This window comes from Pinus tabuliformis, chromosome 2_2 (genome assembly GCF_031772625.1).
Source record: "Pinus tabuliformis cultivar Carrire ecotype Pingquan chromosome 2_2, CPIR1, whole genome shotgun sequence".
Classification (NCBI taxonomy): Eukaryota; Viridiplantae; Streptophyta; class Pinopsida; order Pinales; family Pinaceae; genus Pinus; species Pinus tabuliformis.
In genome coordinates this window covers 1,054,792,094-1,054,808,567 of record NC_142300.1, presented here as the reverse complement: position 1 = coordinate 1,054,808,567, position 16,474 = coordinate 1,054,792,094, and positions in this window count along the sequence as shown.

Here is a 16,474-nt window from a genome sequence, read left to right as displayed (position 1 = left end):
TTTATCATTTAAGGAACTTGAAAGATTTGTAGCCATCAGCTCAGGTGGAATTCGTTCACCAATGTTTTTTGAAGATCCACCTTTAAGAGTCTTTGGTCCATAAAGATTCACAAAAATCTTCTTTGATGCCATTTTCCTGAAAAAGAAAGAAAGACATAAATCAATAAATGACGAAAACATATTAACTTAAATTAATAGCAAAAACGATAAATGATAATTAATTTTATAAATCATAACAACTTCGGCAAAAAATAAATTAAAAAATACATCGCCCTGCTACCGCCCCCTGAAAATTGGCCAGCCAACCAAGCCAGCTGTTGGGTTTGGCCCCCTGGCCCATCCTCTGCCCGTGCCACCCCAGCGGCCCACCCGCCCGCTGGGTGGTGTGGCGATTATGAGAATCGCCCTGCCACCTTGTGGGTGGGCGGGCCAACCATCCCCATCGCCCCTAACCTACGGGCCCGTTTGGCCGCTATGAGCATTACCAGGCCCGTTTGGTCATTGTGAGCTTTACCGAGCCCACCATGCCCACAACGGACGTAGTGGGTAAATTTGGCACGCAAAAAGTTTTAATTTAAAAAATAATTCTACTTCTTTAAACTTATTTAATATTAAAATTTACAAGGAAAAAAATTCACTAACCTTTCAATTGCGAGAATTCTCTGTTGAATATGTTGTTGATAGCAATGTAGCTGCTCCACAAATTTGCTCCATGTCTTTCAACAAACCTCAGAAAATCTTGATGTGATGTGAGTAATAGTGATAATGGAATTTATTATATAGGTGAAATTACGGAGATGTTTTACCATATGGTTAATGTGAGATTAACTTGTTTTAAAAAAATTTAACATGTTAATTTTTTTATGGCGATATAGGAAACTATGATAAAACGAATATTATGGAATCATTTTACAGTGGGGTGAATGTGGGATTAATTTGTTTTAGAATGTATTATAAAAATAAAAAAAACATTCAATTGTTTAGTAAATATTATATACTTTAACTATTAAAATAATTTAGGTAAAAGTTTTAGTTTACAATTTTAACTTTAAAGATTTATTTCATAAAAAAATTTAGTTTACATTTTTCAATAAATTGTAGAATAAAATAATGAAGGGAAATAAATCTAACAAAATTTTTGGAGGGAAATATTTTGGCGAAACTTTTTGGAGGGAAAATTTCATTCTCTAAGCTATATAATATCTTTAGGAGACTCTGCATTTGTATCATTCAACCTCTTCTATTTGAAAGGGATGGATTCTCCTGATAGTGAAGTTTCGCTTTGTACAACATCAACATCTTCATCGCGTAACAACTCTATTCATATTGATGAATATAACGGAAAATCTTCCACTATGAATAGAAAATCAATTCTTCCACTTAGTCATAATCCTAAGGACTATGAGAGCAGCACTGATGAAAGAGGGGATGGAAAATTTCAAATAAATAAAGAGTCACGGATTCCACTTAGTCCTAATTCTAAGGACTATGAGAGCAGTAGTGAAGAAGAGCATGATGAAGAATTTTAAAAGAATGGAGTGTCACAGTGTCCACTTAGTCCTAATCCTATGGATTATGAGAGCAACAGTGATGAGGATCATGATGATGAATTTCAAAATAATGGAGTGTCACGGTGTCCACTTAGTCCTAATTCTAAGGACTCTAAGAGCAGCAGTGATAAAGAGCATGATGATGAAGTTCAAAAGAATGGAGTGTCACAGTGTCCACTTAGTCCTAATTCTAAGGACTATGAGAGCAGCAGTGATGAAGAGCATAATGAAGAATTTCAAAAGAATGGAGTGTCATGGTATCCACTTAGTCTTAATTCTAAGGACTATGAGAGCAGTAGTGATGAAGAGCGTGATGACGAATTTCAAAAGAATGGAGTGTCACGGTGTCCACTTAGTCCTAATTCTAAGGACTATGAGAGCAGCAGTGATGAAGAGAGTGACGACGAATTTCAAAAGAATGGAGTGTCACGGTGTCCATTTAGTCTTAATCCTAAGGACTATGAGAGCAGCAGTGATGAAGAGCATGATGATGAAGTTCAAAAGAATGGAGTGTCACGATGTCCACTTAGTCCTAATTCTAAGGACTATGAGAGCAACAGTGATGAAGAGAATGATGATGAATTTCAAAAGAATGGAGTTTCACGGTGTCCACTTAATCCTAATTCTAAGGACTATGAGAGCAGCAGTGATGAAGAGCGTGATGACAAAATTAAAAAGAATGGAGTGTCACGGTGTCCACTTAGTCCTAATTCTAAGGACTATGAGAGCAACAGTGAGAAAGAGCGTGATGATGAATTTCAAAAGAATGGAGTGTCATGGTGTCCTCTTAGTCCTAATTCTAAGGATTGTTGAAAAGTGTGGAACAAGAAATGCTAAATTTAGGAAGTGCTAAAAATATAACTACTAAAAATAGCACTTCTAAAAATAGCAGTTTGGCCACCTTGGGTGAGAGGTGAAACTGCTAAACATAAAATCTTCTAAAAATAACATTTCTGGGTCCCTTCCTATTTATAGCAGTCCCTGGTCTATCTATAGGAAGTAAATTCGAATTTGGTCTTACCAGCAGTTTGGAATATTAATTAATTAATTCTCCATGAGTTAATTAGTTAAGGAAAAGCAAACTTGAAGTCTTTGTGAGAACATGCAATTATTTCTCCACTAATTGAGGGATGTGTCCTTGATTTGCTCCACTGATTGAGGAATTAAGTATGAGTTCTATATTAAGAGGATTAGTTGACTTAGTTTAACTTAGTCAAGTCCAGTTAGAATAATTTAACAAGTTGTTAAATTAATGAGATTCAGTTTGTTGATGCTTGCGTGCATGTGACAACTGGTATTTTTAGATAACTATGTATTCACTGATGGATAACTGATGCATGTCCGTTCTGTTAGAGACCCAGTTGAGATCAGATGTGGGACAGTGTACTATCATATGCTGGGATATTTCTAGTAAGTATTCCTTGCAGGGGGAAGGAAGATTCTTCCTTCTATGACTACGTAGTTGGACCTGAGGTGATAGCAGGTACGATTTGGCCAGTTCACACATGTTATGTAATTTACCCCAATCAAAACTGCACAAGGAAATAGGGTCTTGGAGGACTTGTGGAGCCTGTATAGACAAGCCTAGATAGTCCATGAGCTACATCATCAGAGTACAGAGAGAGTAGGATAACTTTTGAGGTGATTCTTTTTGTATGTTGTTGAGAATTTCCACTTGATTGATAATACAAAGATGTGGTTTTCGGATGGTGCTTTTCCTGGATAAATTCATTTGTATTATGTGTGATTGATTCCTTCTTATCAGTTATATGTGTTCATGCTTGATGTTGCTCATGGTTGATTAGCTTCCACAAAGTTTATGGTAGATGTAGATCTAGTATTATGCTTTAGTACATTGCATATATCAGTTTGATCTGCAGGTGAAATTTCTACATGATATCAGTGAGCTAGTTGATTTGTAGAGAAAATTCTACAAGGACTATGAGAGCAGCAGTGATGAAGAGCGTGATGAAAAATTTCAAAAGAATGGAGTGTCACGGTGTCCTCTTAGTCCTAATCCAATGGACTATGAGACCAGCAGTGCTGAAGAGCATGATGAAAAATTTCAAAAGAATGGAATGTCACGGTGGCCAATTAGTCCTAATTCTAAGGACTATGAGAGCAGTAGTGATGAAGAGCATGATGATGATTTTCAAAAGAATGGAGTGTCACGGTGCCCTCTTAGTCCTAATTCTAAGGACTATGAGAGCAACAATGATGAAGAACAAGATGATGCACTTAGTCCTAATCCTAATGACTATAAAGGTAGCAGTGACAAAGGACAGGATGTAGCATTTTCAGTAAGTAAACAGTCACATTTTCGACGTATTCCTAATTCTGTGGACTATGAGAGCAATACTAACAATGCAAATGAGGAAGAATATCCAATAAACATCGAGTCAAATTTTCCATTCAGTCCGAATTCTAAGGACTATGACAATAGCATTAAAGAAGGGGAAGATGAAGAATATCCTCCAAGTCAGTATTTGTAAAGCACAACTGAACATAGTGTGGATAACATTCCTCTTAGTGATGATGAAAATCCTTATACAAATGATGATCCAATGATGGAGATGTTGCCAAGAAATATTGTATCGACGAGTAGGAGCAGACCTTTTCGTATCAATGCAAGATGTTCTAGTTTTACAAGGGGTAGAGTAAAATATATGACAAGAAGAAGTTCTATCAACACTCTCATTTCAAGTGAATGTTGTCAAAAAGATTGCTTGAGACATATGGATTTCAAATTTGTATTAGAGAGCAGGAAGAGATATTTGTTAATGAATAAAAGCATGCAAAATTCATATTTAGTTGAGTGCATGAAATCTACATTGTCAAGTTATGATTATCATATTGGGTCTCATTTATCTGTAGAAAGGATTTCAAAATGTTTCATTCGATTGAGAATTTTCATCTCTCGAGAATTCAAGAAAATTTGGAAAAGGATCCCACATTTTATTCAGAAGTACGTAATAAAAGATTGTTTGGGCCATTATCAAATGCTGCAATGTCATGGATGAAAGCTTTCTTTTCAAAGCATGGAGAGTGTATGCCAAATAGATAGACAATACATATTCCAGATAATTTTTCAAGACGAGAAATATACAACTTATACAAAGAATATGCAGAAGGTGCTGAGGGGCATGGCCAGTTTATTACATATCAATATTTTGTGAAGGTATTGAAGAAAGAATTCAACAATGTCCGTATTCCTAAGAAGACAAGGATGGGTATTTGTAGTACATGTGCTTCTCTTAAATAAAAAAGGGACAAATGTGAAGGGTCAGAAAGAGGTAAAAATTCATAACTTTAACTTTTAAAATTGTATAGTCATCAACTATGAAAACATATTTCTTAATGGTTTTATTTTATGTTGTGTAGATTCAATTGTCAAAGAACTTCAGGAGCATTGTGAACAACAAACAAGTGAAAGGAAAAATTTGTACAAGCATCAAAAGAAGTATTATGATAATCCGAATAAATATTTGGGTTTGATAATTTATGGTATGGCCCAGAAGAAAACACTTTTACCACATTTTGTTCACACACCCAAAAAATTACAGGAGGAAAAATTTATTCAGTGTCACTTGGTTGGTTGTATGGACTTCAATGGGAAAATGTTGCCAAGGGTGTACTTCACAGCTCCAAATATTCATAATGATGCAAATCTGGCCATAACCATAATTCATGATGTGCTTTCTCATTGGTCTGGTAATCTTCCTGATGTTTTGTATCTACAATTAGACAACACTTGCCGTGAAAACAAAAATCAGGTTGTTTTTTGGATATCTTAACATGCTTGCTGAATTGAGAAATTTTCAGAAGGTAAGGGTTGGTTTCCTTCTTGTTGGGCACACTTATGACCATATTTATCAGATGTTTAGTTGTTTTTCAGTCACATTGAGGAGGAAGGAAGTTGGGAGCTTGCCATCATTAATTGAATGTATTAAGAAATCATACATGCCAGAGCCTAAGTTTGATGTGTTGGAAGAAACTGTTCACATGAGAAGGTTTATTCTGAGTTTGTGTTATGAAACCAACTCAAGAAAAGATAGAAAAGATAGATCAACGCCTTAGAATTCAGCCTCTTCGAGGGGGCAACCTCCTTTACATTACATAAATAAACAATTCTTGGATGATACAAATGAAAAGACCTCCTTTCTATATATAGGAGTCTAAGGGGTCATAACATAATCAGAGCCGACATAACAATAATAATTTAAGGGCATAATAATAACAATAGTGGGCTTCTATGGGGCACAATAGTAACAATATGGGCACTACATGGGTACATCAATATAATAAGTGGGTTGTACTAATAACAATAAGGGGTTACACTATTAGTATAGGGGCCTAACATGCCCCTCTCCTTCAAAAAGCGCTGTCCTCAACGCTTGAGTAGTTCTTGATGCTTCTGTATAAAATTCTTGTCCTCCCATGTGGAATATTCAGTGGGTAAGTTCTTCCACTTGATGAGATACTCTGAAATTTCGATTTCATAGCTGTCAGGTTCTTGTTTCTGTGACTGCTCCAGGTTCCAATATGATTTTTCCTTCCTCTTCAATTTCTGGCAATATTGTTTGGATAATAGAAATATCACAAAACAATGCTTCCATATCCTCATCCTTGAAGAGTCTTCCCATTCAGTAAGGTCGCCATTTTTTAAGTGCATGTAATATTACCAACATTTCCTTCTCATAAATAGCTTGCTTGGGATGTAGCAGTAAAAATACCCAATCACCTACATCAAAACATTTTTCACTACGATGTTGATCTACCTGTTGTTTCTTTTGATTTTGCGCCGAAGTGGCGTTATCCTTTAAAATTTAGAGAACTTGTTGTTGATGCTCGATGTGATCTTTCACTACTTGAACCTTTTTCTTCTTGATATGTCCTTCTATCTCTAGAGTTTGAGGAGTGGTAATTTCTTCCAATCCTTTACAAGATATGGTTGGATTCATTTCTTGATGCTCGATGTGATATTTCACTTCTTGAACACTTTTCTTCTTGATATGTCCTTCTATCTTGACAGTTTGAGGAGTGGTAATTTTGACCAATGAATTACAAGATATGGTTGGATTCATTTCTTCTTTATCGATATGATCTTTCACTTCTTGCACCTTTTTCTTCTTGATATGTCCTTCTATCTTGAGAGTTTGAGGAGTGGTAATTCTTGCCAATGCTTTACAAGATATGGTCTGATTCATTTCTTCTTTCTCTGGGGTGGGGTCTTGGCATCTATCTTCTTCTTTTGATGTTTCTTGATCCTTTTCTTCATCCTCTTCATATTTTATGTAAAATAATTTCTTCTCAGCACACTTATGACCTTTAGTGCATTTGCTATCACAATTGTAACAAAGCCCTTTTTCTCTTTTTTCTTCCAATTGTTGTGGTGTAACCCTTGTAGGTTGTGGAAGGCTAGGAGAAACAACACTTCCATCTTTATAGTTGTGAGGGGTATGCTTCTTGGTTTCCATAAATTTGCTTTCCACTATGTCACAAAGCCCTTTTACTCTTTCCAATTTTTGTGGTGTTGCTCTAAAGAAGGTGTTGCTCTTTGTATCCTCATAATGTGCTATCATTTCCTCCGTGAAAATTGACCACGTAACAAGTTGTTTACGAGAACAAAGCCCTTCATACCATAAAAATTGATCCGGTTCTAAATATGAACATGCAATACATACCTTTTGTAATAGTGGTACACCATGTAGATCAAAATATTGCTCCATCTGAAGTATCCAATTTACTGGATCCTTGCCATCAAACTTCCTCATCTTTCTTTTTCTTGATTTTAGGAGCTCGATATTGAAACGACTGTAACTCTGTACTTTAGAATCTATAAGTTCTGAAATTGCGACCTATAGTAGCCCTCTATGTCCTCTTTCCATGCCACAAGTCTGACCCAAATTGGATTCTCCAAGGAAGAGTTATGCGAAATCTCCCACAGTGACTTGGTTATAGACTAGTTCAGTAGAGCGAACTTGTACGACGTGCCATGAGTCACCGTTTCGGCCTTTAGATCTAAAAATGCATACAAGAAACTACAGTCCGTCCTCTTTTTGTACCTTCTTACGAAATTTCAATCTGATCCCCAGAGAGAAAGTTATGACGATTTTCCCCAGGTCACCTATTTGGAATGTAATTCAGGAGTCTGTTTGGAGCAACGAAACCCTAGAATCCGAAGCTCTGATACCAAATGTTATGAAACCAGATCAAGAAAAGATAGAAAAGATAGATCAACGCCTTAGAATTCAGCCTCTTCGAGGGGGCAACCTCCTTTACATTACATAAATAAACAATTCTTGGATGATACAAATGAAAAGACCTCCTTTCTATATATAGGAGTCTAAGGGGTCATAACATAATCAAAGCTGACATAACAATAATAATGTAAGGGCACAATAATAACAATAGTGGGCTTCTATGGGGCACAACAGTAACAATATGGGTACTACATGGGTACATCAATATAACAAGTGGGTTGTACTAATAACAATAAGGGGTTACACTATTAGTATAGGGGCCTAACAGTTTGATGTGTTGGAAGAAACTGTTGACATGCGAAGGTTTATTCTGGGATCGCATGGTGAGTGGAATGCATTGAACAACTTAATGACATTAGCTTCCAACATCAATTTCGTATCAAAGAAATTGATGGGAAAACACTAATATGGGGCAAGAAGTATTCAACTACTACAAAATGTGCACCGTCATCAAGTTTGGAATTTTTGAAGTTCATTCCAGATCATCCATTATTTGCATCAAAAATATTGTTATTACAATCAATTGGTGAAGTTCATAATGCACACAGACATAATAGAGATATAAATTATTCTGATTGCCTAGAAGAAATTAAAAAATGTATTAGATATACACATGAGTACTTTGACATTGCTAATTCATTTTGGTGGGAGTCATTTTTCAATAATTAAAGGGATACCATTTCAACAACAACAAATGAAGATATGCCTTTGAAAAATCCATTTATTTGGCCACAAAATGTGTTGAATGAACGTGAGGAAATAAACATTGTTGAATAACAACAATCTCAAGATATTATTAATTCTTCATAGGCAGAGAAAAGAGAGATCTATATTGGTTCTAGAAGATCTCGTGCACAACATGAAGCCATGGAAGACCTTTATAGGGGTTCAGTACAGGATATTAAGGAAGGTTTCATGATCACAGTGCTAGCAGATGGAGATCCCAATGGCTATCCATTCTGGATTTCTAAAGTTATAAAGGTCTTACAGAAAATGAGGATGTTACAGGGGTTGAAGTACATTTTTTATGCCATAAATACACACCCATTCAATGGTGTGTATAAGCCAGAGATGGTAGTTGACAAAAAAATGGCGGAAAGTGAAAAATAAAGGGTACAAATATAAATTGCCTCCGCACAGACATATTAAAATTAGAGGTTGTTGACATACTTGTTTATGACTTCAATTTAACAAAGAGAGGAACTCTTTTCTTCAAGACGATATAGATTCTGAAAAGGTTGTTACCAAAAGGAACAATGTTGAGATGGGAGTCTGCTGAAACTAGTCGTAGATCTAGAAGAATTTTGAAACCTGAAATGGTGGGCATGCATGTCGACTCAGATGGGGCACTAGTTGATGAATGAGAAGAATATGGAACATCTTCGTCAGCATCCAGTCACTCATATGAAGATGTCAATTCTGATGGTGTGCAAGAAAATATGAGTGATTTTGAATAATTGTTTAAGACAATTTATGTAACTGATGTTTGCATCGTATCTTGAAATAAAATTTTTGATTTCCATTTGGTGTTAAATGAGAATTTATAAGTCATTTTATGTTGTTGGATTATATGTCTTAATTATGATAATTTTTATTTTTTAGAATATCTACAATGCAACATTAAATTAGAGATATAATGTATGTTTCATTCAATATACAAATAATGACATTTGAATTCATTTAGTCATGTAATTTGTTCATAATGTCATGGTTTTTTAATTTTATGGTTGAAAAAATTCCAATTTCTTTTGTATCTAACATGTTATGGTTGAAAACATGTTGAATTTATACTTAGGAAAGAAAAATGTTATTCTACCAAAAACATTAGTGTGTTTTTTTCCTCATAAACAACTTTTTTTTGCACATAAAAATTCGATTTTACTAGCATTTTTTAAAAATGTTGAAAATTGACCCTAAAAAAAAATCATCGTTCCAATATCACCACTTTTTCGTTTTCAAGGTGTTTTTTACACGAAAATTTCATTTTCACTGCCATTTTTAAAACATGTTCAAAATTGACCCTAAAAAAAAAACCATCATTCCAGTATACACACTTTTCGTTTTTAGCACCATTTTTTATGTTTTTTCGGGGTTTTTTGGCCAGAGTCCTGTATACTAATTGGTTTGGATGGTTCCGCAGGTTGTTCGGTGCTATTGTGGATTCACAAACATTCTCTGGGCTAGATGTAACCTTGCAAACCGCCTGCGTTTAGGGGTTCAATTTTTGAGCGAGTAGTCCTTTTCCTTTTCGGAACAGGGCTCTACTGTTTTATCTCCAAAATTGCAATATTTTGGATTATAGGGTTTTGACTAATCTCCAGGGGCGCTATGAGACCATCCCAAGTTAAGTTTTGTTAAATGAGGTTATGGGTAAAAATTAATCTAAATAATCTATGGTGGCTAACTACGGTTTCCAGGTGCCTAGCCTGTCTTATTCTATCAGCGCTATCATGCAACAATGAATTCAAGAAAGATGGCAGATCAACAGTGATCTTTCATTTTTAAAACAGCTAAAATTTTGAGTTGTTGTGGTCTTACCACGTCTCGTCGTCCATCACATGTAATGTACCTTTGAACAAAACTTTCCAACTCACGCCATGGTTCTGCCAAAGAAGATGGTTGTATGCCCTTGCCTTTCTTGGTTAATTCCTCATCTGCATCTCTGAAAATGTCCACCGCGTCTTGTAACATTACGTGTTTTTTTGGCCATGTAGTTCCTTCCACCGGTAGCCCAAATACTTCAGCTATTACAGTGCTTGATGCTATGATTCTTCTACTTCTCAGCAGGGATTTCCCATTCTGCAGATGCTGTAGAAATTCAATAGCGATTTTCTCACTAGGGGGCTGAAATCTTGTGAAGTATGATATCCACCCTACGTGGACCACAATTTCCTTGGCTCTGTTAGAGACTTCCAGCACTAAAAGTTCTTGATGCACTGTCTTACCACACATAATGCTTGAGTTCTTCTTACTATTGCAAAGGATTAGTGCAGTGGAGAAAACACAACAACAGACATCAACAGAGAGATAGAACAACAAGTAAGTTGTAACAACTAAGTTTTCCAATGTTAAACGATATTTCAATGAGGATTCATTAATTCGAGGAATATTATTTTTCCACATTCCGCATGATCATAGAGTACCATATCAACCTATGAAATCCAATAAAACAGTTATAACGCATGCATGAGTGTAATGAAGGTACCCTCCCTCCTTCAAGATGAGAGGTCGCCTATGACCGAATGGATGGGGGAATGCTGTTATGACGAAAATGTACAAGGGTGAAAGATACGACATTAATATGGGACAGAGTATGTATATTAATGAGAGGACTATAAAAGGTATGGATATAATGAAAGTGAGGTGTGTAATGATGGTTATTGATAAGAGACAAGATGCTTTGGTTGATGATAGGTTATGTAGTAAGGAAAAAGGACAACAATATGCAAGAAAAGATGCTTTGCTGATGATATTTCGGCTGAAAATGATATGATTGATTAAAAACATTAACTCATGCATAAAGGTTCAAGGTAGGAAGAAATTAAGGAAATAATTCTTCTGATAAAAAGAAAAGTAAGAAGAGGGTATTATAATAATTATTGATGTTGAAAATGGAACTTCAATACCATAAGCAGAGCTTCTATTGTTAGCAGGCATCCATAGTCTCCATAGAGTTACTTTTTAACCCATATGAGCTAGGATCCTCAATTTGTAGTTGGAGAATTCCATTGTTGTTTCTACAGAAGAGACTAGTGTGCTGGCATGATAACCTGATGACCACACTGCCATTCACTAGGAAGTCGCAAAAGTGATTAGGTCAGCTCGTGATGAGACCTCCTGTTCCAAGGATATTTTAGCCATCCTTTGGATCATAACTCTGGTGTGGTGGCCATAGTGGGAATGTCACATTGCTACATCCTTATGAACATGGTAGGCTGGCTCTTAATGAGACCCCCTATCCTCTATCTATAGGAAAAATTTGTTGTTATTACAAATTTTTATAATAAATAGAGGGAGGCTCAGTACTCCTTAAGAGCAGGGATGGTGGAAGAAGTTGAACACATCAATAGAAAAAAATATACCCATAATCTCATTTATAATAGACAAAGAGGATTATAACCAGGAGGGGTGGAACCAACATGGTAAAGATTATCAATCAGTATTATATACTATAGAAATCAATACAATAAAGTAATATATAAATAATTGTGTCCCTCCCCCCTTTCTTTAAAGAAATATATCATCAAAAAGTTGTCTTGTTAAAGATCATAACGTTAAGGGTATTCACTTGCTTCAATAGAATCCATAATTCTTGTCCTCATAAAAGTATTGTACTTCATGCCATGAAAGGGAATTAGAAAAATGGGGCTGAGATGAGCTAGGAATAATCTTGCAAGTGTTGTTCAACATCACAATAATGCAAGGAAAAAGGGTGTTGTTTAAAAAACACATGACTTCAAGAAGAAAAAATGTTGTTCCAAAGAAGGAACAACAACAAATTCTAAAAAAAGGGTAGTATTTGAACAACAAACAACAAAAAGTGTTGTTCCAAAGTTGGAACAACAAATACGCAAAAAGTGTTGTTTCGAAGTGGGAATAACAAAAACAAGAAAGTGCTGTTCTGAAGTGGGAAGAACAAAAACGAAAAGTGTTGTTTCGAAGTGGGAACAACAAAAACGAAAAGTGTTGTTCTGAAGTGGAAACAACAAAAAAAAGTGTTATTCTGAAGTGGGAACAATAGAAACCAAAAGTGTTGTTCCGATGTGGGAACAACAAAAACAAAAAGTGCTATTCTAAAGTGGGAACAACAAAAACCAAAAGTGCTATTCTGAAGTGGGAACAACAAAAACAAAAAGTGTTGTTCCGAAGTGGGAACAACAAAAACCAAAAGTGCTGTTCCAAAGTGGGAACAAAAAAAACCAAAAGTGCTGTTCCGAAGTGGGAACAACAAAAACCAAAAGTGTTGTTCCGAAGTGGGAACAAAAAAAACCAAAAGTGCTGTTCCAAAGTGGGAACAACAAAAACCAAAAAACGCAGAAAATCAAATCAGCAATCATATTTACAATTTTTACAAAAAGAAATAACTTTTTACAATAATGAAGCTGCCGAAGGATTGCCTTCTGCAGCTAGAATTTGCATGGTGGAGTCCTTGCATATCTGTTGGTAAAAGGATTCTCTTGTAAGTGGTTTTTGGTAGAGGTGCACCCGATGCCCATTTGCTTTGAAGGAAAAACCAGACCCATCAATGGTGGCCAATGTAAGAGTGCCATTGTCATGTACTTCCTTTATTTCATAGGGGCCTAACCATCTAGTCTGTAGTTTACCAGGGAAGTCTTGAAACCTGGAATCGTAAAGAAGTGCCCAATCGCCCTCATGAAATGTATTTTTCTTAATCAGGGAATCATGCCACTTGGCTCTTTGTTGTTGAATGAGTGCAGTATGCTGTAGAGCCAATAGCTGAATTTCATCTAATTCATTTATTTGTTGTAGTCTGTTAATCTGGGCTTCAGTTAAATCTAGTTCCACTTCCTGGGCTATCCTTAGTGTCTATATCTCAAATTCTATGGGGAAAATGGGTTCCTTACCAAATACCAACTGATATGAAGAGTATCTAGTTCGGTTCCTCCAAGTTTTGTGATATTCCCATAAGGCCTCTGGTAGTCGAGTCACCCAGTCTTGTCTATGCAATGAGACTGTCTTCGTTAGAATAGATTCAATTACTTTGTTGGTACTCTCCACCTTCCCGTTCGCTAGCGGGTGATACAGAGAGGTAATTTTGTGGATAATGTGATGATTCTTCAGTGTAGTAGAAATCTTGTGGCCTACAAATTGTGGCTCCCCATCAGTAATTACTTCTTTGGGTAAGCCATATCGCACAAAAATTTCGAAAAGAAAGTTAATCACTGTTTCCTCTATTGCTCTTGGTAATGCTACTGCCTCCACCCATTTAGTCACTTATTTTATTGCAACCAATATATATGATTTTTGATTGGATGGTGGTTTGATCGGCCCGGCGAAATCTAATGCCCATGGCTCAAAGGGTTCTATCACTAGCTGTGGATGCAGGGGAATTTCATTAGATTGGCCAGGACGGCCCATCCTTTAGCAACTATTTCATGCCTGGAAAAATTTCTTAGCATCCTTAAAAATCGTGGGCCAGTAGTAGCCCATTTGCAAAATTTTATGTCCAGTTCTGCGGTCTGCAAAATGTCCACTGCAAGGTCCATCGTGGCAGGCTTTTAAGATATCATAAATTTTGTCTTCCCTGATACACCTACGGATGTGCATATCGACCCTTGTGTGAAAAAGGTATCCTCCGATCCAAGAGAACCGAGTGCTGCGCTACACTATTAATTTCCTTTCTCCGGGTGTTAGATGTTTGGGCAATTTTCCTACTGCTAAATAATTCACCACATTTGTGTACCATGGTGTTTTTACGGCCACAACAAATAGATTTTCATCCAGGAACTGGTCTTCTATCACCATTGCGTCGTCTATTCTTGGCACTCAAGAGAGGAAATCTGCCACAAGGTTTTCCTTCCCCAGTCGATCCTTTATAGTTATGTCAAATTCCTGAAAAAGTAGTAACCAACGTGTCACTCTTCCATTTGTAATGGGTTTATTAGATAAAGATTTGATAGCAGAGTGATCAATATACATAACTATAGGGTATCTAGTTATATAGTGTCTGAATTTGTTAATAGCATAAATAACAGCTAAAAACGCATTCTATGTTACAGTATAGTTCAAATCAGCAGGAGTTAAGTTTTTGCTAATGTAATATATAATGTAGGGTTTCTTGTCATCTTCTTGGCCAAGAACTACTCCAATGGCTGAATCTGACACATTTGATGAAATCTGGAATAATATATCCCAATTCAGCCCCCGTAATACTAGTGCTGTTGATAGTAGCTGTTTCAACTCTTAAAGGCAATGTCACATTTGTCAGTCCATATAAAATCAACATTTCCTGTTAAGGCATATAATGTTGCAGGAATTTGTGAGAAGTTCTTTATAAATCTACTATAATATCCTGCAAATCCCAAAAAACTGCGTACCTCTATTTGAGTGCAGGGTGTAGCTAATAAGAGGATTACCTATATTTTTGCTGGATCTACCTGAATTCTAGTTGCTGAAATGAAATGACCCAGGATCAAGTCCTCTGTCATCATCATTTGGCGCTTCTCGTGGCTTAAGCATAGCCTAGTAGCGATACACCGTTCCAGGACTTTCTCCAATGTTTGTAATGCCTGTTCAAAGTCATCTCCATAGGGTGTGAAATCGTCCATGTACACTTCCAATTCTTCATTTATCAAGTCTCTAAAAATACTGAGTATGGCTCTTTGGAATGTAGTAGGTGCGTTGCACAATCTAAAAGGTAATACACTGTAAGCAAATGTTCCCCATGGATTGGTAAAAGTAGTTTTATCCTGGTATTCAGGGGCAATCTGAATTTGGTTGTAGCCACTGAAGCCATCCAGGAAAGAGAAGAATTTCTTCCCTACCAGTGTATCTAGGATCTGATCGATGAATGGAAGGGGAAAATGGTCTTTTTGCGTTGCCTTGTTGATTTCTCTATATTCAATGCATATCTGCCACTTCCCATTCTTTTTCGGGACCACTACTAATGGAGATACCCATGTACTATCAGATATAGGATAGATAAAATTCACATCCAATAGTTTTTGAAGTTATTCTCTAACAATATATTTTAGGTGAGGATTTAATCTACGCTGAGGTTGTCGAATGGGTCTTGCATCTTTTTCAGTGTAAATGTGGTGCATACATAGTTGAGGGTCAATCCCTTTCATGTCTGGGTAATCCCAAGCAAAAGCTCCTTTATATTTCCTAAGGACTTGAATAAGTTTCTGTTGCTAGTCATCACTCAGATTACTGTTAATGTTCAGGATCTTCCCTGGCTCGATTTCAATAGGTTTGCTATTATAGACAGTGGTTGTTGGTATTGGTTGGTCATTGATATCTCTCAGGGAATCTTCTTTAATTTCATTGTCAAGGACTTCTTTAATCATGTGACATTTCAAACTAGACACTGTAGCAGGATGATTAATAAAAGTATTAATGACATTGTCTTCTGTTTGGTTTTTAAATTCAAGGGCATCTGCCACAGTCAATGGTGACTGAATATTTTCTGTTAAATATGTTACAGGTTGCTTCCTAGTTTTTACAATGGTTAGGCTTGGTTGAGCAGGAGGGTATAAGGCTAGATTCTTCACATCATTCCCTCTAGTTATGGTCATATTGCCTGTCTGGCAGCTGATATAAGCATCAGCGGTTGCTAGCCAAGGCCTTCCTAAAATTAAAGGATGTCCATCTAGCCAATTCCTAGGGTTAATAATCAAAAAATCTACCGAATATTCCCAAGTGTCTACAGAAACCATCACATCCAGTAATGTTCCTTCTGGCCTAATGACTGAGCGGTCAACAAGTTCCAGCAAGGTAGTTGTTGGTTCTAAGGCTGTGATGCCAAGTATTTCGTAAGTTGTTGTTGTGAGAATGTTAATGGCTGCCCCTAAATCAACTAAAGCATTGGGAAAAGAGCGGCCATTTATCTATACTGTGACAATGGGGTTTCCTGGGTCTTCATATTTTACAGGTGTCTCTTTTCTTAGTAATAAATCAGACAAAGTCCCGACAACATGG